The sequence below is a fragment of the Mauremys mutica genome, chromosome 8, assembly GCF_020497125.1.
Source record: "Mauremys mutica isolate MM-2020 ecotype Southern chromosome 8, ASM2049712v1, whole genome shotgun sequence".
NCBI classification, from domain to species: Eukaryota; Metazoa; Chordata; order Testudines; family Geoemydidae; genus Mauremys; species Mauremys mutica.
This window is the reverse complement of record NC_059079.1, coordinates 56817200-56842037: the sequence shown is the minus strand read 5'-3', so window position 1 is coordinate 56842037 and position 24838 is coordinate 56817200. Positions and strand designations below refer to the sequence as shown.

The window sequence follows — 24838 nt, the reverse complement described above, 5'->3', positions numbered from 1 at the left end:
GCCAAGGCACCAACCCTCTCTGTTCACTTCCCCCCCCAGGATGGGTTTGATCCCCATTTCTAGGATACGGCTTCCCCAGCCTGACCACTGACACTGCTCTTCTCCTGCAGCTCTTTCTTCATGAGATACCACCGCCTGAGAGGAGTCAAGAGCTACTTTAGCATTTTACCCCTTGGCTTCCATAGGACACCGCTATGAAACCTTAGAGTGCAGTGGGATCTGCCCACCCGCCAGCACATTGGTGCAAGGATTCCTTCTCAGGCTATGGATTCAAGGCCAAAAAAAGGTGGAGTTTTCAGCAGGATAACTAACACCCATTAGCTACCTTACTATCAAAACCATGTGGAGACCAGGCACCTGTACCTTTTACTGCACTGTAGCTAGGGTGGAGTTCATACTATAGCCCAGGGGTCGGCAACCTTTCAGAAGTGGGGTGCTGAGTCTTCATTTATTCACTCTAATTTAAGGTTTTGCGTGCCAGTAATACATTTTAATGTTTTTAGAAGGTCTCTTTCTAGAAGTCTATAATATATAACTAAACTGTTGTATGTAAAGTAAATATGTTTTTTAAAATGTTTAAGAAGCTTCATTTAAAATTAAATTAAAATGCAGAGCCCCCGGACTGGTTGCCAGGACCCGGGCAGTGTGAGTGCCACTGAAAATCAGCTTGCGTGCCGCCTTCGGCACTCGTGCCATAGGTTGCCTACCCCTGCTATAGCCAATCGCATGGTTTTCTGGCCCTCATTGTGGATCACTTGTGGTTGGTGCTATGGTAACAATTCAGTACAGTCCTGCAATCTTACATCAAATCCACTTGCGAACTGGGGGCGAGAAGGCCGATTTTGAGCTCTCCTATCTACATGTGGGTAAAATCTGCCCGCATGTCGTCTCTGCTAAGATTTTTGCGGTGAGGTAGCTCATGCACATTAGTTACCTCACTGTGCAAATCCACCTTTTTTGGTAGTAAAGACATCATCTGAGTGCCTGCCCTGCCTCCATTGCTGCATGGATTCACACCTCTGAGCACCATGCACTCAGCTTATCTGTGTCCCTACACTAATTTGCATTGGCTGAGAGGCTGTGATGTATTGTCCCCGTTTGACGGCCAGCCAGTGACTGTCTGGTCTTGATTTGAATAACGGTGGGAGAAGACAGATTAGTGCTGGATTAGTGCAGAGAGAATACTAGAAGGTTTTGCCATGTAGGTCAGAGGTCACAGCAAGACTGAAGGTTCTGTCCAGGATGTGCCAGGGGAGGGAGCAGCTGGCTGAAAGGCAGACACCAGGAGGGAAGGGTTGTAAAAATAAATAGCCCCCATAGGTGATGAGGTGAAAAAGACACCAACTGATAGGAGTGGGGACACTAGGCCATATGATCTCTCCAACGCCTTCTCTAGAGAGAGAGATGTGAGTGTTAAAATACTCAGGTTAAGGGGCACAGCTGTGATCTAGTGGACTAAGCATGGGGCTGGGATGCAGGAGATCTGGGCTCTGTTTACAGCTCTGCTATATTGGTGCAGGCAGATCCCATCACAGTTTGTGTATCTGTGGGATGGTGATGAGATGCCTTACTCACCTGAGTAAAGCACTTTTTAATCGATGGCTGATATCTGATTGTTAGGATTGCAGCTATTTAAAAAGAAGGCAGCTTCTACCATTCATGGTTGCACAGAAAAGCTTGAAAATATGACACCTTTAAAGGCTTCAGCACCAGAAGACTGATGAAAAACACCCAAAATACATTTAAAAAAAAAACCCTCATGATTTTTAAGCCAGTCTCATGATTTTACCAGGCCCTGGCTCCTGATTCTGGAACACTTGCAGTTGGCAATACAGTACGGTAACAATTCAGAACAGTCCTGTCCAGTGCGTGTTGTGATCTTTCCATGGAATCTGCACTTGAACTGGAGGCCAGGGGGCAGATTTGAACCTTTTGCTGATCTTCCCCATCCCCCTTTACTCCTGGCCCACAAATGGACGTGTTCCAGGCTCTTCCCAGAGAGGGACAAGAAGCCCATCTGTGGGTTCCCACATGGCTATCTCGGATGCAAATGTTTGCATACCATCTGAATCACACCAGGAAGCAGCAGCTGGGGAGTCAGAACTGGATTCTTGATCCCACCTGGAAAGGGCAGTGGGTTTATTTCCTGGTAGGAGAATCTGAGCTGGAATTTTGTCTCCAACTGGAATGAACTCCGATTAAACCTTGCACCTGCCCCCTTTAATCTGCTGTGCACAGCTGCCGGGGGTCGGGGGGGGGGGCGAAGAGAAGAGGACAGTGGGTGACAGCTTCTGCTGGCAGCATTAGAGTATGACTAGGGGGGATGGGGAGAGAGTGCAAAGAGAAGCACACAAAACAGGAATCCAGATGGTGCAGACAAATCCCCCAGTGGCCTCGGGATAAAATGCAGGCTCCTAGGTGCTTTGATCAGGAATGGGCAAATTGGCTGCTCTCTGTGCATTTGATGCAGAGCTGCTGAGCCAAAGGTTGATGGCCTGACAGTGGGAGCTGAATGCTCAGGAGTCCTTAGATAGTAGTTAACATCTGACCACACTGCTACTAGGTCACATGTATCTTGCATTTCTAACCAGCCTTGTGCTCATATGTATACAACAACCCCTTTGTGTGGCTGTCCTCTGCCGCAAGTCTTTTGGTGCCTATTCTGGCAGTAGCAGGGGTGAGGGGAGCAGAGCCCAGAAGATCCAAGTTTCAGCATCTCAGCTGTCCTCTTTTACATTAGGGATGCCTGACATTAGTAATAGCTGCAGGTGGCTTGATGGGATTGGCAAAGGACTATAGAAAAGTTCAGCAGCAGCCCAGGTCAGCAGCGGGCATAAGCCATCAATGCATCTGGGTTGTTTTATGGCCTATGGGAAGGAGCTGAGAGTCTCGATCCAGTTCAATAAGCCAGCAGGGAGATCAATTCTGCCTGGTCTTGAGGAGTGAAAGATCTTCTAAGGCTTAAAGGTGGTGCCTGTAGGTTTGGGTTGAGTGATGATAGTGAAGCTTGCAGGGCTGCTGCCCAGGTTTTATCTGCCCTGTGGCTAAAGAGAGGACTGATCTCCAGATCTGTCAAGCCAGCAATAATAAGATGTCCCGTGCCTTCATGGGTGACCAGGACTACCTGATTGACTCTTCATGACCCTGCCCCATGTCAAGCTTTGCTGGCCTCTCTCTCACCTCAGCTTCTCATTAGAAGCTGTTGGACCTGTGGATGACTTCTCCAATCCTTGGGCACTTCCCCAGTAGGGGGCTAGGAGAGTTGAGCTTTAGAGGGCATGAGCTTAGAGGGTAGATCTAGTTGTCTTGGTGAATGCTGCTGCCGCTTGATTTGGTCCTCCTGACATCTACCAGGTTCTGTTTCTGGGATTGAACAGCACATATGCCTCCACAGTTCCCTACTGGCATTGGTGTTCTGGATCTGAGATTGCATCTTTCCAGCACGCAACCCTAGTAATTTTTAAGGCACATGCTGCTGCCCCCTGCAGGATCTCTCCTAAAATAGACACTATATCTCAGGCCTGGTCTACACTACGCGTTTAAACCGAATTTAGCAGCGTTAAACCGATTTAACCCTGCACCCATCCACACAATGAAGCCCTTTATATCGATATAAAGGGCTCTTTAAACCGATTTCTGTACTCCTCCGACGAGGGGAGTAGTGCTCAAATCGGTATTGCCATGTCGAATTAGGGTTAGTGTGGCCGCAATTCGATGGTATTGGTCTCCGGGAGCTATCCCACAGTGCACCATTTTGACTGCTCTGGACAGCAATCTGGAGTCGGATGCACTGGCCAGGTAGAAAAGCCCCGTGAACTTTTGAATTTCATTTCCTGTTCACCCAGCGTGGAGAGATCATCAGCACAGGTGATCACGCAGAGCTCATCAGGTAACAATGCAGTCTCCTGAGAATCGAAAAAGAGCTCCAGCATGGACTGCACGGGAGGTACTGGATCTGATCGCTGTATGGGGAGAGGATTCCATGCTAACAGAACTCTGTTCCAAAAGACACAATGAAAAAACATTTGAAAAAATTTCCAAGGCCATGATGCAGAGAGGCCACACCAGGGACTCAGTACAGTGCCGTGTGAAAGTTAAGGAGCTCAGACAAGCCTACCAGAAAACCAAAGAAGCAAACGGAAAGTCTGGGGCAGGGCCGAAAACATGCCGCTTCTATGCTGAGCTGCATGCAATTCTAGGGGGGTCCGCCACCACTACCCCACCCCTGTCCGTGGATTCCGAGGTGGGGGTGGTAATTGCAGCCATGGCTGAGGATTTTGCGGATGGGGAAGATGAGGAGGAAGAGGAGGATGAGCTTGTAGAGAGCACACAGCACTCCGTTCTCCCCAACAGCCAGGAGTTTTTTCTCACCCTGACGGAATTACCCTCCCAAGCAACTATCCCAGACAACGAAGCCATGGAAGGGACCTCTGGTGAGTGTACCTTGTAAATATAAGACATGGTTTAAAAGCAAGCGTTTTTTAATGATTAATTTGCCCTGAGGACTTGGGATGCATTTGCGGCCAGTACAGTTACTGGAAAAGTCTGTTAACATGTCTGGGGATGGAGCGGAAATCCTCCAGGGACATCTCCATGAAGCTCTCCTGGAGGTACTCCAAAAGCCTTTGCAGAAGGTTTCTGGGCAGTGCTGCTTTATTCCGTCCTCCATGGTAGGACACTTGACCACGCCATGCATGTAGCAAGTAATCTGGTATCGTTGCATGACAAAGCCTAGCTGCGTATGGTCCCGGTGATTGCTGGCATTCAAGCAACATCCGCTCTTTATCTCACTGCGTTATCCTCAGGAGAGTGATATCGTTCATGGTAACCTGGTTGAAATTCAGGAATTTAAGTAAGGGGACAGAGATGGCCATTCCTACTGGGCTGTTTGCCTGTGGCTTAAAAGAAATCCTTCCCTGCAGGTAGCCAAGCAGGGGAAAGGGCGGCGGGGCGGGGGGGGGGGGCGATTGGCACTGAGCTTTTCCGCATTTGGCTAGCAGGGATCTTCCCTGCTACCAGCCACGTGGTTGGGGGTGGGGTGGGGGAAGGGGATGTTTAGCAGTGATCTTCCATGATACCAGCCACAGAGTGGTTTCTGCTGCTGCACGTTAACAGGAAAGAAGCAGCACTCAATGGGCTTTGCTTGCTATTTGGGAAAGGAGGGCGCTGGATAGATGAAGGCTGCAGAAGACGAAAGACAATGGCTTAGCATGGCCGCATGCAAGCCGAATTCTGCTGCCTGGACCTGCGTCTGTGATCTGTAACACCAAAGCCGCAGGCACTCAATATTAAGATGCGAAATGCGATCTTGTAGTGAAAACACATGTGCTATGTAAGGTGAATAGTGTTGTTCACCGTGAAAGAGTATGACCATTGTTCTCTAAAATGTATCTTTTTAAATACTTCTCTCCCTTTTTTCCCTCCCTCATGCAGCTGCAAATTTTTCAAGCCTCCCTACTCCGTCCTGAAGGCTATCTCAGATAAGGCGGCGGAAAAAAAAGACGCGAGAAGAAATGTTTTCGGAAATCATGGAAGTGACCCGCAATGAAAGAGCTCATCTGAATGAGTGGAAGGACGTGGTAGCAAAGTACAGGAAAGATGCCAGTGACCATGAGGACAGGAGGGACGAACGTGAGGACAGGAGGGATGCTCGAGATGAGAGGAGAGATGCTCGAGATGAGAGGTGGCGGCAGGAAGATCAGTGGTGGCGGGATGCAACTCTAGGGCTGCTGCGTGATCAAACTGACATGCTCCGGCGTCTGGTGGAGCTTCAGGATCACAGAGTGCCGCTGCAGCCCCTGTATAACCACCCTCCCCCCTCACCATGTTCCTTAGCCTCCTCACCTGCCAGACGAGTAAGAACTCATGGGGGTAGGCTTCGTGCACCCGCCCACTCCACCCCAGTGGACAGCCCAACCAAAAGGCTCTCATTATTATGAAATTTTTTTAGTGGCCTTTTCCTTCCCTACTATCCTCCTCCCAAACCCCACCCCGGGCTACCTTGTCAGTTCTCTCCCTCTTTTTATAATTAAGTAATAAAGAATACATGATTTTTAAACGAGAGTGACTTTATTTCCTTAGAAAGCAAGCTGTGATCGAAGGGGGTGGTGGTGGCTTACAGGGAATGAGTCAATCAAGGGGTGGGTTTCATCAAGGAGAAACAAACACAACAGTCACACTGTACCCTGGCCAGTGATGAAACTGGTTTTCAAAGCTTCTCTAATGCGCACCACTTCCTGGTGTGCTCTTCTAATCGCCCTGGTGTCTGGCTGTGCGTAATCAGCGGCCAGGTGATTTGCCTCAGTCTCCCCCTTACTCTCACAGAGATTGTGGAGCACACAGCAAGCAGCAATAACAATGGGGACATTGGTTTGGCTGAGGTCTGAGCGAGTCAGTAATGTGCACCAGCGCGCCTTTAAACAGCCAAATGCCCATTCTACCACCATTCTGCACTTGCTCAGCCTGTAGTTGAACAGCTCCTGACTACTGTCCAGGCTGCCTGTGTACGGCTTCATGAGCCATGGCATCAAGGGGTAGGGTGGGTCCCCAGGATAACTACAGGCATTTCAACATCTCCAACTGTTATTTTCTGGTCTGGGAAGTACCAGCTGTTTAAACAGAGTAGTTTTCTGCAGCTGTTTAAACAGAGTAGTGTTCCTGAAGATGCGAGCGTCATGAACCCTTCCTGGCCATCCCACGTGGATGTTGGTGAAACGTCCCTTGTGATCCACCAGTGCTTGCAGCACTATGGAAAAGTACCCCTTGCGGTTTATGTAGTGGGTGCCCTGGTCCTCCAGTGCCAAGATTGGGATATGGGTTCCATCTATCGCCCCACCACAGTTAGGGAATCCCATTGCAGCAAAGCCATCCACTATGACCTGCACATTTCCCAGAGTCACAACCTTTCGTAGTAGCAGCTTAGTGATTGCTTTGGCTACTTGCATCACAGCAGCCCCCACAGTAGATTTGCCCACTCCAAATTGATTCCCAACTGACCAGTAGCTGTCTGGCGTTGCAAGCTTCCAGAGGGCCATTGCCACTCACTTCTCAACTGTGAGGGCTGCTCTCATCTTGGTATTCTGGAGCTTCAGAGCAGGGGAAAGCAAGTCACAAAGTTCCATGAAAGTGCCCTTACGCATGCGAAAGTTTCGCAGCCACTGGGAATCGTCCCACACCTACAAAACTATGGGGTCCCACCAGTCTGTGCTTGTTTCCCGGGCCCAAAATCGGCGTTCAATGGCTAGAACCTGCCCCATTACCAGCAGGATCTCCAAAGCGCAGGGGTCCGCAGTCTGACAGAATTCTGTGTCCATGTCCTCATCACTCTCGTCGCTGCTCTGCCGTAGCCGCCGCCTCCTCGCCTGGCTTTGCAGGTCCCAGTTCAGCATTGACTGCACGAGAATGCGCGAGGTGTTTAAAACGTCCATGATTGCTGTCTTGAGCTCAGCAGGGTCCATGCTTGCTGTGGAATGGCGTCTGCACAGTTCACCCAGGAAAAAAGGCGCAAAACAGTTGGCTGCTGCTGCTTTCACGGAGGGAGGGGTGAGGCTGTACCTAGAAGCACCAGCGGCAATGTTTTTTGCCCCATCAGGCACTGGGATCTCAACCCAGCATTCCAATGGGCGGGGGAGACGGCAGGAACTATGGGATAGCTATGGGATAGCTACCCACAGTGCAACGTTCAGGAAATCGACGCTAGCCTCGGTACATGGATGCACACCGCCGAATTAATGTGCTTAGTGTGGCCGCGTGCACTTGACTTTATACAATCTGTTTTAAAAAAACGGTTTCTGTAAAATTGGAATAATCCCGTAGTGTAGACATACCCTCATCTAGCCAAGCAGATAAGGAAGCCACACAGCAATCTTGGAAAGGTGCTGACAATTAAAGGGGTAGGTGGTGGGACTAGAAGGGGGAAACCTATCAGGCAGGTGTGAACATGACTAAATAAAACTTGGACAAGTTGGTTCAAATGCTCTCCTTCTTGAGGCTGGTTTGATTGGCAAGTCAGGTAACAGAATATTAACCTCAGCCTGAGCTTTCCCAAGCTTACATAGAGTATCCTGCAAGATCACCTTGTTTCTGCCCCTAGTTCCCTGGCGCAGCGAATCATGCCTTACCTCTCTCATATCCCTGTGCAATTAACAAGGTGCATCTGCCAATACATGTTGGCAGAACTTAGTAGTTTTTTGCAGGCTTCTTATCTTTGCTAGCAGGGTGGGTCGCCAGAAGAGCCTTCCTGGGTCATAAATCGTGCTACAGTCACGATCTTGGGTTTATGTCCCATCTGAAAAGTGGTAACAAAGGTGCTAAGTTCAAGAAGGTGAGAGGCAAATGGGGAGGATGGGAGGAGTGGGCATGAGCCCTATGAGTGGCTGGCATGTTTTTGTTAAAGGCCCATGAGGTATTAGCAGCAATTCCCTAACAGAGCAGAGAAGAGGTTATTATGGTCACATGTTTCTTTGTTGCCTATGTTTCCTTTGCCTGCATTTGTGGTCAGATCCTCATGTCCTGGTTCCCAAGGCTGCTTACAAGGCAGGAAGTCAAGAAAGTGGCAGGACTGATAGCAGCAGCTGTTGAGGACACTACCTGGGAACTGCCCATGGCTCCTCCAAATCCAGATAGTGAGCGCAGAAGCATACAGGACCAGGATGTGGGTACTGAGCTAGGCTGGTGCTTTCCCACCAGCACTAACCTCAGAGCTGGTCACCAGGGCTGCCAACTGAGAAATCCCCCATACTTGGTCCAAGCTGGAGGATTGCTTTAATTTCCCCTGGACTTTCTTCCTGGGAGGTTAGAAAGCTGGGGAATTTTGGTGGTACTGACTTCATGCTCAAACCTTCCCTAGAGCATCTGAATATCTTGGTGATGGGGCTCTAGTGGAGGGAGAGGGGGCAGAATCTGCTTTTCTTGGTGGAAGGGTGGAGTATCCTCAATAAAGGTCTGAAGGAGAATCTCCTTTAGCCACAAGGAATTTCATCTGGGGGTCCCTGCCAGAGGACACCTGTCTGCACTTTGCAATTAAGTCACATCTTATCATCTGAGGGTATTGAGCTGAGCACGTATCCTGCATCAGTTCACCCAGCCTTAGGGGGCACCTGCAAGGATTGCAGGAAAGAGAAAGCAGAACTGCCTGTGAATAGGTCATGGCTGCCCCCCTGGGCTCGCTTCCCTCCCCCCCTTATTCTTAAGGAACTGAATTAGGATACTTATACCAGCTCCTAGTCCGACTCCCTAGCCTAACTTCAGCTTCAGGGTTGCCCAGTGGAGTTCAGCTGCAGGGGGAAGTACAGAAGCATGACTTTGAAAGGGAAGCTGCCACTTCCTCCTGCAGCTCGCTGGCTCTACAACCTGTTGTCATTTCTATATCATAATCTGACCCCCTCTTGTCCTTGCGCCTGTCCCCTCTGCTGGCTGCATGCTGATATCTGTCTGTAAAGGGCTGATATCCTAAGATAGCAGCCTGGATGGACCAACTAGAGATGGGCTGTGCTTTGGGTCTTACAAAACCAAAATCAGGAGTGGTTAAAGATCCATCATAGTGAGAACATTGCAGTGTGGGAGGAGGGTGTTGGTTTAAAGGTTCTGCTTCCAGCAGTCACTTGTTACACCTGGGAGTCAATAGATACCCAAACAAATGCACTTAAATTTGCCTAGGTGCTGCTGTAATATAAATAACAGAGCTGGCTGGCAGAAGCAGGTGCAACCCCATTAGCTTCATGTGTGGCTGTTAACCTGGCCCTGAGGACTTTACCAGCAAAGCCCCTCTCAGAATGATTTGGATCTCTTTTTAAATGCTGAAAAGAATGTAAATGAAAAGCAATGTAAAGGGGCTAGTCAATTAGTCCCCCTAGAAAATCAGTGAATAGAGACTCAAAACCCCACTAGCTCACTTGGTAGCAGCTGTTGCTCAAGAAAATGCTATGGTGTGTGGGGAGGGAGATGCACAAGGTGACTTATACCACCAGGAGAACATGCTTCTGTATTGGCTTATGAAGCAGGAAGGATGGTCTAGTGGTTAGGGCACTACACTGGGACTCAGAAGATCTTGGTGCAATTCCTGGTCCCACTACAGCTTCTCTGTGTGACTGTGGCAGGTCACTTAGTTGTCTGTGCCTCAATCTTTATCTGTAAAATGGGGATACCAGCACCTCCCAAGGGTGCTGAGAGACTAAATACGTGCTGCTCAGATATTACAGTGATTGTCAGATAAGATTGTAGGAGGTAAGCTTGTATGCTTCATTTTGAGCCTTGGAGGGTGTTGTGCATGAGCTTCTTATCCATGATGCTTTTGCATCCTTCTCTGGGCCAGTTTTGTGCTTGAGCGCCAGATTTTACGCAAGATTCCTTCTGGAAAGTTGACACTGAGTCTGTCTCGCAGGGAAATCCAGCTGCTAGGAAAGTTTTCTCTCTCTGTGTGATGTGGTAACCAACAACACAGCTTCTTTTAATTTCCAGGCCTTGCATATCAAGGAAAACAGTCCCACCCTTGATCAGCAGCACCGGAACAGCATGACCTTTACAGAACCAGCAGCAGCAACCTGTTTTGTTTGGGCTGTGCGGATGCATCTTGGTGATATCCATTCAGCTATCCAAGTAGCAATACCAGCACTTGAGATAGAGCAAGCTGATTGTGCAGTTAAATTGCCCTGGACAGTAGCTTTTGGTTCTGATTTACTGTTGGGAGTGGAACCTACCTCCGATCTGAATGGTTTTCATCCCTGAACTCGTTACCATGCTGACCCCTTCTGGGAAGAACAGGGAAGGCCGCTTGTCGCTGCAGGCTCATCACGTGCCTGAGAATGTCCTCTGAGCCATTCCAGACTCCAGCTGGTGTGTCAGCTGCACACAGAGGGCCTGGAAGTCAGGCTAGATTTCCTGAGGCAATTGGGGCGTAGGTCACCCTGAAATTACCCTGCAGATGCTTCAAAAACAAACCATTTATGGTAATACCACTGAAGCACTGTGATAGCAGGAAACCCTTAACTTAAATGCTGCAGATGAGAGAGTGACAATAGTATACCATTATTTATCCCTTCCAAAAGCCTAAGCACTGGACTGGCCAGTAGGAAGGGCTACTACAGTACCCCAAATTAATAACAGATTTCACACAGTGTGTAGTTAATGTGGGACTTGCTGCTATTGGCAGTTGTTGAGGAAAATAGTATTGTTTTTTTAGAAGAATAGGTATTAAGAATAGCACCTAGTGTTACCAGGGAAGATACTCTAAAGGCTAACAATCCACATGCTTCAGGGCATAAACTAACTTCAGCAGCTAGGGTCAGGAGGAAACTTCCCCTCTTTGGTATAGTACCTCATAACTAGCCAGGTACACTGTGGGTGTCCTATCCCTGTGCACAAGGTGTTGGTTACTGACTGAGGCAGGATGCTGGATTTGGTGGATTCTGGTCTATTTCATTGTTTGTAGGGACTAGCCCATTGATTTTTTTTCCCCCCTGAGTTTCTCAGACTTTTTCTTTGAGATTTTCTATGCTATGTCCTTGGGTGAATTAGTTACTTTTTAGTTTTTTCTACCCACTCTTAAGCACCATGCTGTGCTTGTGTTTGTGGGGCCACTTCTGCTGCTGCTTACCTACTAAACCTTAAATGCAAAGAAATGCACAGCAGGTATATGAGATACTTGGTGTTGTAGCCAAAAGCACATTGAAATTGTAGCTCCAATAACAGACTTTTGTTTTCATCCGAAGAAGTGAGCTGTAGCTCACGAAAGCTCATGCTGAAATAAATTTGTTAGTCTCTAAGGTGCCACAAGTACTCCTGTTCTTTTTGTTTTCTTGTACAGCAAAGACCTCTAGTGGACATCTGAAGCAGCACACCAGATAAAATGCCATCTGGTATAATGGAATAGACAAGGACTGCTTCCTTAGAAGAGGTAGGAGGCAGGAGGGAGTACCACGTCAGAACATTCCTTGTTGGCTTACACGAGGTTATTTATAGAGCTTTCCCCATTCCACACCCCTGCTGCCAAAAGTGCCAAGAACATACATAGACAATGCATGACAGGAACAGATCACTTGGGAAAGAATCAGTCCTTGTTCAGGACACTCTTGTATATTTGTTGCATCCTGCATATGCAATCTTTGTATCTTCTGCTGGTGTGGACAGAGCAGGTAATTTCTTGTTGCTTAGTGGTTAGGCTATGGATGACAGGCTCATTTTCTAAATGAGCCAATAGGCTTGGTTCTCCCTCTGACCCCTTACATTGGTTGTGTGCACTGGGGCCCTAGAAATCTAAAGAACCTGGAGTCTTTGTGTATTACCAAACAGTAACAGTTTTGTGCCAGTTGAGGTCACTCAGCACTTTCTGGTGGCTGAACCCTCAATGCACACCTTAGAAAAGCCTGCTGATTGAGACGGAGCCCTAAGGATCCCAGCCTGTCAGTGTGTGGAGTCTCTGGAGCCAGGCCCACCTGCCAGGCAGCTATATCAGCCTACTGTCCTACCTAACACTGTTTATGCCAAGATGCCCCTGCTCATGGGGGATCCACATCAGTTCCAAATCCCTGCACAGGCCACTACTTGTAACAATGACCTGGCTGGATCAGCAATGGGGACTAAAGCTGCCAGCTATGACTCTAAAATAATTCATCTTTACTGCTTAAGCAAGAGGAGCACAGCTGCTAGCACAGACAGTAGCAGCCACACAAACTTTGTTATACAGTCTGGCCACTAGAGGGGGACAAAGAGCCCGCAGGCTTAATATTGTTTACATTTAAAAATCCCACTAATGTTAAAAATGTATTGAATGTGTGCAAAATGGGATTCCCTCCTCCTCTCTTCCCCCCTTCCCCCGAGTTTTATAATTCAGATAAATCCCAGCCAGTTTTCACTGTGATATTCATTGGCACTTATCATTAATAAAGGCATCACCCTGCTAAACTGCTATCCCAGCCACTTTGGATGCCAAGGTGTTAATAACTATACACTAATGACATTGATTCCCCCTCTGCCTCCCTGAGCTCAAACACAGCTGGCCTGTTTTCAGTCAGAAAATAAATCACTTTCAGGCAGAGGTCAGACCTGGCTAATTTCATCCTGATAGGTGAAACTTTGAGCTATTGATGAACACCTGAAAGCAGGGATAGGTTGGAGTTGCTTCAGTCACCTTAACTGCAGCTGGAGCACTAGTCAGAACTGCAAGCTGTAGCTAATGGGGCTGTGGGGGAAGCTCCAAGAGTTGAACTAATAGAGTTGCCCTTTTTAGCTCATTGGGTAGGGGCCTGAGTACATGGACGAATGGATGGCGCACAGAAAGCTAGCAAGGTTCTCCTTTTTACCTCCTTGCTGGGAGTATGTTCTGCCCTGGTTGGGGAGGATCATCCTTTTATGCTGAACAATGCTCTGTACCAGTAACCTAGTAAAGCACATCCATGGCAGCTAAAGCCAGCAGCGTAGCTGAGAAGGAAGTGCTGCAAGATATTTGATAGCAATGTATACTGATCCCTGAGCCAAGGAAATTCCCAGGACAGGCAGTGTCTGTTAATGAGGCTTGTGCTACACTAAAATACCACTGATAGAAACAGTGGTGTTCCTTTCCCACTATGGAGCCATGGCACAGGCATTTCCCCTAGAACAGGGGTAGGCAGCCTATGGCACGGGTGCCGAAGTTGGCACGCGAGCTGATTTTCAGTGACACTCACACTGCCCGGGTCCTGGCCATCGGTCCGGGGGGCTCTGCATTTTAATTTAATTTTAAATGAAGCTTCTTAAACATTTTTAAAACCTTATTTACTTTACATACAACAATCATTTAGTTATATATTATAGACTTATAGAAAGAGACCTTCTAAAAACGTTAAAATGTATTACTGGCTCGCGAAACCTTAAATTAGCGTGAATAAATGAAGACTCAGCACACCACTTCTGAAAGGTTGCCGACCCCTGCCCTAGAAGATGTGGTGTGTTAGCTTTTGCCCAGGAGTCCTTTGTCCCAGCAGCTCATGGTTAGCCAGACCCACAGTTTGCATAACTACAATAGGCCCTCAGAGTTATATTTCATATTTCTAGTTTCAGATACAAGAATGATACATACATACAAATAGGATGATCACACTCAGTAGATTATAAGCTTTGTAATGATACCTTACAAGAGACCTTTTGCATGAAGCACATTCCAGTTACATTATATTCACACTTATTAGCATATTTTCATAAAATCATAGAGAATGCAACATCACACACCTTAAAAACCCTGGGTCTCTATGTCCCAGCCCTGGCATGTAAGCGATTTAAACTGCAGCAGCTGCAGGGCGAGGGGAGTCAGCCTTGGCAGGACCAGCCCCATAAACAAGCCAAGGGCTAAAAGCGCTGCCCGAGCCACCCGCCTCCATCCTCTGCCCAGTCGGGCTCGACCTGTAAGAAGCAAGGGGACCAAACAGTGGTTTTGAGGGGGTGCCCGAGGGTGATCTACCAGACTATTCCCTGGATCCATCCTTCCCTGTGTTCTCCAACTGCCTTTCCCTCTTCCTCCCTGCCTGGACTGCTATAATCTTGGACCAGTGGGTCCTCAGCACAGTGAAGCAGGGTTATACCCTCCAGTTCCTTTCTACTCCCCTTCCCACCCACCTTCCCTGTCCCTCTTCAGGGACCCCTCTCACAAGAGTCTCCTCGCACAGGAGGTACAGGGGTTACTACAGCTGGGTGCGGTGGAAGAAGTTCCTCTCAAGTATAGGAACAAGGGATTCTATTCCCGGTACTTTTTAATCCCAAAGGCCAAGCGTGGGCTACAGTCCATCCTGGACCTGTGAGACCTCAACAAGTATCTAAAGAAGTTAAAGTTCCGCATGGTTTCCATAGCTTCTATTATCCCCTCCCTGGATCCAGGAGACTGGTATGCCACCCTCAACTTGAAGAACGCGTACTTCCACATAGCGATCTTTCAAGGACACAGACTCTTCCAGTGGAAGACATTTACGGTGGGGCCCCACCACTACCAGTTTGCAGTCCTCCTGTTCGGGCTGTTTACCAAGTGCATGTCGGTGGTAGTGGCTTACCTCAGGTGCCAGGGTATTCAGATCTACCCGTACCTTGACAATTGGCTTGTCAAAGGCAGCTCCAGGTCTCAAGTCCAAAGGGATGGCGCGGTGCTTCAGGCCATGTGCTGCTCTCTGGGCCTACTGGTAAATGACAAAAAGTCGACGTTAATGCCAGTGCAGAGGATAGAGTTCATTGGAGCGGTCCTCAGCTCGACCTGTGCCAAGGCGTTCCTGCTGCTGGAAAGGTTCCACACGTTGACGAACTTCATTGCAGAAGTCTCTGTGTTCCCTCTGACTACAGCCAGGGTCTGTCTGCGCCTCCTGGGTCATATGACAGCGTGCGCTTACATGGTCCGCCATGCCAGGCTCCAAATGTGGCCCCTGTAACAATGGCTGGGGATGGTCTATTCCTAGTCCAGAGACCCCCCCCCCCCCCCGGAAAAGATTGTTACCATTCCCCAGGCAATACTTACCTCACTGCGGTAGTGAACCAACCGAAGGACAGTCATGGAGGGGGTTCTGTTTGACAGCCCCACTCACACCATTGAGTTGGTGTCGGACGCCTCGGACTCGGCTGTGGTGCGCATCTCGGCGACCTCCAGACACGGGGGATGTTATCCCCAGAGGAGGCAAAGCTGTACATAAATGTCAAAGAGCTCTGAGCAGTCCAGCTGGCATGTGGAGTCTTTCGGCCCCACTTGTCGGTCAAGGTGGTACGAGTCCTGATGGACAACACAGCCTCGATGTTCTACATCAACAGGCAAGGGGGAGTGCACTTGTCGACTCTCTGGCAAGAGGCACTCGGTCTATGGGACTTCTGCATCAGCCACAAAATCCACCTGGAAACTTGTCACCTTCCAGGTTTCAAGAATATGCTGGCGGACCAGCTCAACAGGGACTTCTCCTCTCACCCCGACTGATCGCTCCATCCAGAGGTAGTCTGCATGATCTTCCAAAGATGGAACTCCCCAAGTGGACCTATTCGCTACCAGACAGAACAGGAAATGCCACCGGTTTTGCTCTCAGCAAGGTTTGAACAAGGGCTCCCACCCCATGCCTTTCTCCTGTCATGGTCAAGGAGCCTGATGTACACAGTCCCTCTGATTCCACTCATCAGCAGGGTCCTGGCAAAGATCAAGAGAGACAAAGTGCGGGTTGTCGTGATCTCCCCAGTGTGGCGTTGCCAGCACTGGTTCAGCATGCACATGAGTTTGTCAGCAGCCCCTCCCTGGCCCCTGCCTAACCGCCCAGACCCGCTGTCACAGGACCACAGCCAGCTCCTACACCTCAACCTCGAGTCCCTCCATCTCTCGGCGTGGATGCTGCGTGGCTGAACCCGGAGGAACGGACCTGTTCGGAAGGAGTCCAACAGGTCCTCCTGGGGAGTAGGAAGTCCTCAACCAGACTGACCTACCTGGCCAAGTGGATGAGGTTTTCCTGCTGGGCGTCCGAGCGTGGCATATGTCCTTCGCGTTCTTCCATACAGGCTGTCCTGGACTACCTGCTCCATTTGAGGAACCAGGGTCTGGCACACTCTTCCATTAGAGTGCAACTTGCGGCCATCTCTGCTTTTCACCCGCTGATCCAAGGACAAAAGGTGTTTTCCCATGACATGACAGTCAGATTCTTGAGAGAGCTTGAGAGACTCTTCCTTCAGGTACGGACTCCTGTCCCACAGTGGAATCTTAACTTGGTCCTCTCTAGGCTCATTGGCCCACCCTATGAACCGCTGGGATCCTGCTCCCTTTCCCACCTGTCATGGAAGGCTGCATTCCTGATGACAGAGAAGTCGGCAAGACGGGTCTCTGGAATTAAATCCTTGACCTCAGAAGCTCCGTACATGGTCTTCTACAAAGATAAGGTTCAGTTGCGGCCCTACCCGGCCTTCTTGCCAAAGGTGGTCTCCACCTTCCATATGAACCAGAACATCTTCCTCCTGGTGTTCTGTCCCAAACCGCACAAGACCAGTGAAGAGAGGCGTCTTCATGCTCTGGATTTCCGGAGGGCCTTGGCTTTCTACTTAGAACGTACCAAGCCTTTCAGAAAATCTACTCAATTCTTCATCTCTACAGTGGATAGGATGAAGGGTCATCTGGTGTCCTTGCTGAGGATTTCCAATTGGATTACCTCGTGCATAAGGACCTGTTAGGACTTGGTGGGCATTCCACAGCTGCCAATTGTCAGAGCCCACTCGACAAGAGCGCAGGCATCTTCAGCGGCCTTCCTGGCACACATCCCTATCCAGGACATCTGTAGAGCCACAACGTGGTCCTTGGTCCACATGTTTACCGCTCATTATGCCATCACTCAGCAGGCCAGAGACGACGATGGGTTCAGCAGAGCTGTGCTGCAATCTACATGTCCGTGAACTCCTACCCACCTCCATGAGTATTGCTTTGGAGTCACCTAATATGGAATGGACATGAGCAAGCACTTGAAGAAGAAAAGACAGTTACCTTTTTCATAACTGTTGTTCTTCGAGATGTGGAATGGACATGAGCAACACGACCCACCCTCCTTCCCCACTGTCGGAGTTTCCAGCAAGAAGGAACTGAGGGTTTGGCGAGCTGGCAGCACCCCTTTTACCATGCTGTGCAGGCGCCACTCCAGAGGGCGCCAGAGCCGGTCCCCTACGGATATTGCTGAGGGAAAAACTTCCAGCATCGGTGCATGTGGTGAGCACACACACCTAACATGGAATGGACATGAACAACACATCTCGAAGAACACCTGTTACAGAAAAGGTAACTGTCTTATTCTATGAACCCTCCCCAGCCCAGGTCACCTTCTTACAGGAAATTTTCTCCCAGCATGCCTTTCGCAGGCTGGCCCTTTAAATATGGCAGAGCCAGGCAGTTGTAGGCCTAAAACAGCCATTTTGCATCAAGCTGCTGCATCTCCTTCTCTTCCTGCTGGTGAGTGTTCGGTCCTGTTATGTTTTCCCTTGTTTGTTCTGGAGGAAATGACACATTCTGACACTTGTGGGCACTCAGCATTCACAAAGGGGTATGGGGATAGAGCTCCTCCTGCTGCCAGAATAGAAGCTCTGGATACTTGGAGCCAAAAAGAAAGCTCTCTGTTAGGATTCAGTCCTGCCAGGTGGTGAGCCATGGGTCCCCGATCCAGCAGCGTATTCACTTGCGCTGGCACAACCTGTCTGGCCCTAGAAGGGGATTTGAACTCAGCCTTGTCTGTGACCAAACAGTTAATCCTCAGATGAGCCTTCTCTGGTGCTGTAGTCACCATTAATAACTCCAGCTGTGAAAGAGTCAGGGTGGAATTCACAGAGAGAATTCAGTCAGCTGGAGTTCCAGCCCAGGAAGGGGCTGAGCCTAGAGGAGGGATGGGCAAACTTTTTGGCCCGAGGCTGTCTAGACTGCTAACTGGACTTTTGGTGCCACAGAAGGGGCCTGGCCTAGGTGTGGCTTAACTGGAGGACTAAGTGCTGGGCAGAAATAGGCCAAGGAGGTGATCAGCAGGGTTCTCTAGAAGTGAAGACCCCTGCAGTGCTATATCCTGATGCCAGGGAGTGCAATGACTGGAGTCACATACGTGTGGAATGTCATTCGGCCTTCAAAGCACATGCTGGAGCGCGCTGTGCCTGATCAAGCTCTTAGCCTGTAACCGCACCAGTCTTGGGGCGTGCAGCTGAGCAGTGTGGATTCCATCTGTACCGGCCAGCTCACTGGACTCTTCCGGAGGTGAGTGAAGTAGGTTGGATGCTTTGACTCAGTGGAATGGTTGCTATAAAGTCAGGGCTGGCTCCAGGGGTTTTGCCGCCCCAAGCAGCCAAAAAAAAAAAAGTCGTGATCATGATCCCGATCTGCGGCAATTCAGCGGGAGGTCCTTCGCTCCAAGCGGGAGCGAGGGACCCTCCGCCAAATTGCCGCCGAATAACTGGACCTGCCGCCCCTCTCCGGAGTGGCCGCCCCAAGCACCTGCTTGCTAAGCTGGTGCCTGGAGCCGGCCCTGTATAAGGTGTGTTTCTGGACTGTACTAAGCACTTAGCTATCAATGATCAGCCAAGGTGGAGGGAAGTTTGTGTTCAGGTCAGGGGGTCCTTGCATGGCTGGCTGTGGAAGGAAATCTGTGAAAACAATCTGGTAGCTAATGGTATTTCCAATATGAACTGTAGCTAAGAACAAGGATTCTGCTTTGGGATAAGAAGTGATCTGTGTGGCCTGGCTTCTTTATTGTGTTTCCTGTGCAATAGCTGATGGGTTGGGATCATTTTGGAAACATGGAGGTGACACACAGAGATTTTGCGGGTAAAGGAGGGGGTTTGATATGGTGGTTGCTGCATTCCACCCCAGAGCCAGCTCCGTTTCACTGGTGGGGGACTGAGCCCTGTCAAGGTGGTTTGTGGTCCCTGGGACATGAAAGTACAACTCTGCTCTGAAAAGTCACTAAGAAAAATAATACCCTCTCTTACTCTGCACACCTAGCTGCTCCCCACAGTGGTCTCTGCTTGTCTGACTGAAATAAGCTTTTACAGTACTTGTTTTTGTCACTGCACAGCTACTGAGAGCATGGACTGGGCACTATTCTTGTGCTGACTCAATTAACACGTCTGCTCATGAAGCTGTGACTGCAGATTTATTTTTTCTTTTTAGGCACTTGTTAGTCTAATATCTTCAGCTCCTCATGGGCTATGGGAATGGAGTAACCTGGTTACAGGGTGTCTCTCTGTAAATGTAAAGTAGCACCTGAGGAATAGCTCCTGCAGTTACGCCAACTGGGGTGCATGTTAGAACCCTTACGCTCAGGCGAACCTGGGGGGAAGAGAGGTTTCATACCTTGGCTGTGGAAAGCACTGCCTGCTTGTCCAGGTGTACAAGGGGCCAGTCTTTCAAAACACCTTGGTATCCATGAAGCCATCAAAGTAAGAGGCTGGATCTTCAGCAATGCTTGGCACATTGGCTGCATGTTGTGTGCTGAGCTCTTTGGACAAGTGGACCCAACTGTGGGCACAGAGCACTCGAGCTCTTTGGCAAATCTGCCCATCGGTGTGTCTTGTTTCTTTACTGCCTGATTCCTCTAAAGCATCTGGCATAGGCTACTACCTGGGGCAGGTGACTGGCTGGGCTACTGTAGTATGTCTGGTCTGGTCCTGTTGGCGTTGCACATGTTTATGCAGTGAGCTATCATCTGTGCTGTCTGCAGCCTGGGATGCTTATGGTAAATATCGGGCTAATTTCAGTTAAATCGGTGGAACGTCCCTAGAAGTGAATGGGTGCAGCATCCAGGAAAGGGAAGGCAGGGTTAGGCCCCAGGCTGTTGAGACCTAAAATTTGTACAGAACATCTTGGACATTCATATTGCCTACATGGTAGGTGTCTGCATTGCACTGCACCCCTCTTGTGCCTCTGGATTGCACAGCACGTTCTGAGCAGAGGTTCTTTTATTTGTTGGGTACACGCCATCCATTGTAAACTACTGTGTCCCCTGCAGTGCTCTATAAATCAGACAGTATTCCAGCTCTCTGAACAAGGAATGAACAGCTCTAAAGGATTATTTGCATTTTATTTTCAGGCACTGTTTAATGGTGACTTTACAAATATCATTGCATTATGGGCCCCGGAGTCCTGGATTAATTCCAGTCTGGGTAATTACATCCTGCCTAGCTAAAATACTTTCCCTGCCCCTCCCAGCCATACACCCCTGTAGTTTCATTGGCAAAGATGTTCCTGTATTTTTACTCCAGGAAAAACTGTTGCTGACATCAGCTGGCTGCTGTGTTCCACCCCAGAGCTGGCTCCATTTCAGCAGTGGGCGACTTAGCTTTTTATGTAGCTCTATAAACAGTTTGGGATCCTTCAGAATGAAAGGCACCGTAGTGTAAATGCAGCCTTTATTCATAATAAACCCAGCACAGCCTTTACAAGCTACAGGAGCTGTGCTTTTACATTGCAACCCTCTAGCATCTGAATTTACCAAAGTACTTGATTTTTGCGGTTCCCAAATCATTCTAATGTATTGTATTTGGTATGTAGTAAATAATATTCTTGTATTTCCAGGTATAAAAAAAATTGGCATGCTGGTTGCATGTAAGCTGTACAGTTGCCTCCCTCTCAGTTGGGGGCTGAATATAAACAATATAAATAGACTTGGTAAGAGTCAATTTACATTGTTAACTGTCATTAAATGTCAGTTTCACCTTACACACAGAAATTGGTCAAAAAAATCCATCTACAGTAATCAAATGTGGGTTTCTTCTTTGCCCGACAAGTGCAGCCTCTCCTGCATCTAGCACCTGCCAAGATCAGAGGACTTGGTATGAAACTGTAGAACAATTAAATCAATAAAAATTGGGGTGGGAGGGAGAAGGTTAAAAATAAACATCAATTTTATCCATCAAAATTACACACAATAAAAAAATCAAAGTTTGCCGAACCTATGTATAAACATTAGGGATTTCTACTCAATCCACTTTGGCTGCTTAGATTATCTGTCCTACCCCATCCTCTACCATTTTAAATGAAATCACTCTGGTCAGAGCATAAACCCCTCTCAATCTGTCAATATCCTATCTCCAATAGTCTGAATATGGCTCAGATTGACTGACACGGTGGAGACATGAGGGTCAACTGAGGGTACGTCTACACTACAAGACTATTTCGATTCATCTTAATTCGAATTTCTGGAATCGACCTAATGAAGTCAAAGTTGTGTATCCACAATAAATACACTAATTCGACTGTGTGAGTCCACAGTAACGGGCGAAGCGTCGACTTTGGAAGCGGTGCACTGTGGGAAGCTATCCCACAGTTCCCGCACTCCCCGCCGCCCATTGGAATGCTGGGATTTCCCACCAATGCATGCTGGGGGGGGGAAATTGTGTGGAGGGTGGTTTTGGGTAACTGTCATCATTGAACCGTCAATCACACCCAGCATCCCTCCCTGAAAGCGCCAGCTGGCAATCTGTTCGTGCACTTTTCTTTTCAGTGACAGCGCGGGCGCCACAGCACTGCGAGCACGGATCCCGCTGCAGTTGTGGCCGCTGTCAGCTCCTCGCAACTTATCATCCACCTCTTCCGCAGTCAGCTGCTGAGAAATTTGGCTAATTTTCAATGGTGCTGCGAGCAGTGGTGGACCATGGGGGACGTTTTACCAACATCAACGTCGGGTGGCCAGGCAAAGTTCATGACACGCGTGTTTTCAGGAACTCTGGTCTGCTTAGACGCCTGCAGGAAGGTAGTTTCTTCCCGGACCACAAAATAATGCTTGGGATGTGCAGATGCCCATACTGATCTTAGGGGACCCAGCCTACCCGCTAATGCCCTGGCTCGTCACGCCCTATGCAGGCACCTTGCACAGCGACAAGGAACTCTTCAAGTACCAGCGAGCAGCGAGCAGCGTGAACTGTGACTGTTCAGTTTCTTCACAGAGAAGCTGAACCTGCCCCTGTTTTTTTACCAAGTTACTGTTGACTAGCCTCTGCAGTTACATACCCCGTCCACCCCGCTTCCCCAACTTCTAACACACATTTAAAAATTAAAGTACGTGCTCCACTGTAGCTTTACAACGGTGTCTTTATTGATGACTTTGCGTTAAAGGGTTGAAACTGGGACGCACACTGTGCTGGGTAGGGTGTGTGGTCATGTAAAGACCGCCTCTAAAGTCGAGGTTTGACATGCTCCCGCTCCCAGACCGGTCAGCAGTGCTGGACTGGCTGTTTCAACGGATCCTGCCATCCCTCCTTTTTTGGACTCTGTGTGCGGGGGCTATGTGGCCTTGTTGCGGGGGAGGACGGATACAGATTCCTCTGCTGCGTGGCTCTGCGGTCCATTACAGGGACCGTTGCATGACATCTGTAACCCCCCTCCCCCGCTACAAATGCACGTACCACCCCCAACGACAGAAAACCTGCAAACCACCTCCCATACCAGCTAACCGCCTACTGACTGCACTGTGTGTGTGACATGCTGCTGATCCAGCCCCCGTCTCTGTACCCTGCTAAAGGTGACTGTCCTATGCATTACACTACCCCCTCAACCACCCAACGACCCACCCAAGACATCTAACACAGCGTTGTGTAAAAAACCATGACGGAAAAAGTAAGTAACAGAAAACTACTTTTAATAATCAAGAACACAGTAAGGGAAGGACTTTTCAAAATGTAGTAACTGATAGCTTTTGGGTAATTTAACACTGTCCTGTGGTGCAGTGACAGTTTTCACGGCCCCTGGTGACCCTCCTTCTTGTTATTTTTGATGAGGGGGGGATTGGAGTTTGAGGCGGGGGTGGGCGGTTGCAGATACAGTGCAGGGGAGCTCTGTCTTCCTGCCTGCGGTCCTGCAGAACATCGACAAGGCGCCTGAGCGTGTCCGTTTGCTCCCTCATTAGTCCAAGCAGCGTTTGAGTCGCCTGCTGGTCCTCCTGACGCCACCTGTCCTCCCGTTCGCAGAGTGAGCGGTGCTGCTGACTGAGGTTCTCCCTCCACTGGCTCTGCTGGTCCGCCTCGGCTCTGGAGCAGCCCATAAGTTCAGCAAACATCTCGTCCCTTGTCTTTTTCTTACGCCTTCTAGTTTGCGCCATCATCTGTGAGGGGCATGGTGCATCAGGTCGTGATACAGTTGCACCTGTGTGATGTCAAAAAGGTAGTGAATTTCTTACAATGATACATTTTTTAAACAAAGAAACATAGTCTACTCGGTGTCTGTGAACAAGAGTATGCACAGCACCTGTCTCATGCGCACTCTCTAATGGAAAGTTCGATTTCTCTGAATGCGCTTTCATTGCCTGGGGTATTGGGCTGCAGATCAGAGAACCTTTGCAGGAAAGAAGAATTTGTGTAGCAGCAAGGCATGGTAAGCCAAACACTTTTGGATTCATAGAAGTGAATGTACAGCTCTGTCCTCTTGATGCAGGCAATCCTGAAAGCATAAACTCGGCCCCTGTTGCACCCCCTCGCGGCTGTTCACTGGGAAAGATCCCTGTATGCTGCCACTCTGTAGACTGCAGCACGTGGCTGTTAAGTGAGGCTTCTTGTTATGCAAAGGAACAGTTAAGCGCTCCCATTACTAATAGTACCCCAATTACTCTAATTTCATGCAGGAGTGTGCGAGAGAGATCACCCTGAGGAGAGTCTCACGGGCAGAGAGAGCGCGCATGCTGGAAGAAAGCCACCACCACCCAGGGGCCTACTCCGCCATGCTCGTGAGGGCAATGGTCCCGGAGTTCCAGCTTATAGCATGGAAAGGCAAAGTGTGCTACCTCGGGGCACACGATAAGCTAGCTCTGCCAAGGAACCTCCTGCATAGACTTTTAGATTACCTCCAGGAGAGTTTCCTGGAGATATCTTATGAAGATAAAAGTTCCATCCCCCTGTATGTAGACCTTCTGTTCTCCTAATGTCTCTCCCTGTTTAATTACTAAAAAAATGTTAACTCGTTGGTCTTAGCTGCTTTTAATAAATAAATGTTAACTTGTTTAAAGCACTTACGGACTGATCCTTCTCCCGATTCAGGGTCCGTGGTAACGGCTGGGGAGTGTTGGTAGGGGATCTCAGTGAGGGTGAGGAAGAGATCCTGGCTGTCGGGGAAAGCGCCGTCGACTGCCTCGTCCTCCTCATCTTCCCCGTCCGCGAACATCTCCGAGGAACAGTCCGTCGACACTATCCCATCCTCAGAGTCCACGCACACTGGTGGGGCAGTGGTGGCAGACCCACCGAGAATGGCATGCAGTGCCTCGTAGAAGCGGCATGTCTGGGGCTGGGCTCCGGAGCGTCCGTTTGCCGCTCTGAGTTTCTGGTAGCCTTGTCTCAGCTCCTTGACTTTCACGCGGCACTGCGTTGCATCCCGGCTGTATCCTCTGTCTGTCATGGCTTTGGAGACCTTCTC

At 49.2% G+C, this 24838-nt stretch overlaps 1 long non-coding RNA gene across 3 annotated transcripts in view; it reads left to right on the top strand.

Annotated features, from left to right (window-relative positions):
• LOC123375926 overlaps positions 1-24113 on the top strand; it is a 70311-nt gene extending 46198 nt beyond the window's left edge. For 2 of the 3 annotated variants that reach the window (XR_006581626.1, XR_006581625.1), the window contains exons 3-4: positions 11804-11893; positions 24054-24113. This is a non-coding gene — a long non-coding RNA (uncharacterized LOC123375926). Of the gene's footprint in view, positions 1-10458; positions 10574-11803; positions 11894-24053 lie in introns of all 3 variants that reach the window. The other variant, XR_006581627.1, reaches the window with a different exon arrangement.
• The last annotated feature ends 725 nt before the right edge of the window (positions 24114-24838 follow it).